Consider the following 2,785-nt stretch of genomic DNA (forward strand, 5'->3'; position numbering starts at 1 on the left):
CCTTGGTTTATAGAGGAGGAAACAGAGGCTCTGAGGTGAAGTGGCTAGCACAGAGTCCTTCTGTGAGTTAGGAACAGGGTTACAGCCTGATGTGTTTCCTCTGTAATATATGGCTTGCTCCTCCAGATTTTCCTCTTATTTCCAGGTCAGACTGCATACAATTCCATAATCTCCCTTAGCAACTTGTCATAATGTTCATGGTCCAGAATATAATTCTCAAATAAGACATTCTGTTTTACATATATTTAAATCTCAGCCACTAAACATTTTCTGATCTTTTTTTTATGGTAATGCAGTATTTTACTTATTCTGTTCATTAATAACTAATAATCAAGAACTTTTATAATATTAATAGAACTTAATCTAAAAGAATCAACTTACTTTGTTTACATTTCAATATTGGGTACAAGAGAGAGTCAAAATAATTATGGTCAAAATTATTACATAAAAAATTATAGTAAATGCTCCGTGTTAGTCTACATACAATTTAGTTTTTGGCATAAAGTTATTTAGTTGCCAGGAAGAACATTTGGTTTACTTCATTAATAGGAATATCTCTTAATGCTGGGATGGCCTCCTCTCCGTATTTTCTTCTGCTGTTGATTTTTAGCATAGTTATCTGTGATTGTATGAATGGAGTTGAGTGGAGAGGTACTCACCATGTTTATTCCAAATAAGAGTAGGTAACCAATTACTATAGTAGTGAGGAAGTAGACGGGCAGTGCAACCGCCTAGTATTTTTGAGGCCAATAGGTTAATCCTAAGGAGTTTAGCCAAGATTCAGGAATAAATGCCCACACAAGATACAGGATGAAGCCAAACTGGGAGCTTAAGAAAAGAACAAAGCCATAAATCGCTCTTTCTGGCAATGGCGACGGTGAATTTTCCACCATTTTCCCTGTGGCTTTAGACAAACTTGGGTCCTCGAAGCGCCCACTCAGGCGCCCCCCCCCCCCCACCGCCCGGCCCCTTCAGCGCCGAGAACCCCCCCTCCCCCCCGCCGCGCAAGCGCCTTCCGGAAAGCCTCCTCGGGTGCGAGAGAGGGAAAAACTAAAGGAAAGGCCGGGTCGCTACGGCACCGCCCACCCTCGTCCCCCCCCGGGTCCCGCCCAGGCGCAGGCGCAGGCGCAGGCGCACCGTGACCCTTGCCGGCCCGGAGCGCGCGAGCGCGGGGGATGGCAGCATCGCTGTGCTCGCTGCCGCGAAAGAGCTTTCTGATCTTTTCTAAAAGCCACTCTAGCTATAATAACTTGACTACCTTAGATAAACTTAGTAGTGTGTTAAATGCAATAAACCCTTACACATGAGGAGCAAATTCATATAGATAAAAAGAGGAGTTTTGATAAAGAAGAATATCACATTTCAGACGCCTTGCCAAAGAGGGGCCATAGCAGTCTGATCAGGGGCAGGAACATTAAAAGACCTCCCCAAATTTAGATATAATTCAGTTACAGTCAAGGAATGTATTCTGGCTAAGGCAGAAAAAGCACAGAGGCTACATGAAGAGTTTTAGAAGAGACTTGAAATGTTAAAAAAAAAAAGTCATATGAAATAAAAATACTTGGGTATAAAAACCACAGAGACTTAAAAATCATGCCTGTTATAGTTTGAGGAAGCAAGCAATAAGACCGTCCCTGGAGGGACAGGAGGTTGAGAGCACACTGATGTGATTACTGCCTTCTAGGGGAGGCTCAGGGGGATATATTTATATAATAAAATCCATAAATAACTAATGCACAAATCGGATGTCACTTTATTAATTTTTAGTAAAAAAAATATAATTGTCACAAGGGCAAGAAACTTAAGCTTGTTTGACATATGCATATTCTCAGTGTGGGTAGTCTATGCCTAAAAACCAAATAATAACTAGAAAGTGACTGGGAGAGCATATAGTCAGAACAATGAAAGTTATTTAGGTGATCTTAATGGCAGTTTCATCAAGTTATGACAATCTGATGAATCGATCACCATCCTATAGGGTTAATCTCGATTTTGATCTGATGTCTATATTCATAGGTAAGGGACTCTTTCCTGGAGGGTGCTAGAAACACACTCTCAATATTAGTGTTGTAAACTCTCAAAAGTAGAACATTTCCTTTGTGATTGAGTTATATATATATATATACACACACACATATATATATTCCTTTCTCATTCATTGATTCAGAAAGTATTTAATGAATATTTACAACTTGTCAGGCATTGTGCTCATGCTGGGCATAAAAAAGGGAGCAAGACAAACTTAGCCCTATGGAAATTAAAGTCTCCTGCTGTACAGAGATTAAGGTCTAGATCTTAATTGAGATTGAAGTTATACAACAAACAAGTTGTGACCAGAGTATAAATGATATAGTAGAGGAAGTTCAGGGACTGTGGAAGCCAGTAAGAGGGACATCTGAGACTGGGGAGGTCTTCTTGTAGGAAGTGGTATGTTACTCAGGACTTGAAGGTTTTGTAGAGCTAATTTGACAATTTTATGCCAAAAGTTTAAAGCTATGTCTATATTTGACACTGTAAATTTTAGATATTTATTCTAAAGAAATAATCATAGATGTGTAAAAAGATATAAAACATCCTGGGTCTTGGTTTTATAAAGAGAAAAATCGGAAATAATAGAGAAATGGTTAAACAAATCATTGTATATATATATTAAACAAAATGTGATATATATTATAAACAAAATGATAATATATATATATATTGAAAGACATACTGCACAGCTCATACAAATATTATTGTCAGAATATCTACTGTCTAAGTCAGGAGTTAGCAAACTACAGCCAGA

General features: G+C 38.5%; 1 pseudogene; it reads right to left on the bottom strand.

The window, feature by feature from the left end:
- Positions 1–487: 487 nt before the first annotated feature.
- On the bottom strand, positions 488–893 carry LOC110572639 (annotated as a pseudogene).
- Between the last annotated feature and the right edge of the window lie 1,892 nt (positions 894–2,785).

The sequence above is a fragment of the Neomonachus schauinslandi genome, chromosome 13 (genome assembly GCF_002201575.2).
Source record: "Neomonachus schauinslandi chromosome 13, ASM220157v2, whole genome shotgun sequence".
NCBI lineage: Eukaryota > Metazoa > Chordata > Mammalia > Carnivora > Phocidae > Neomonachus > Neomonachus schauinslandi.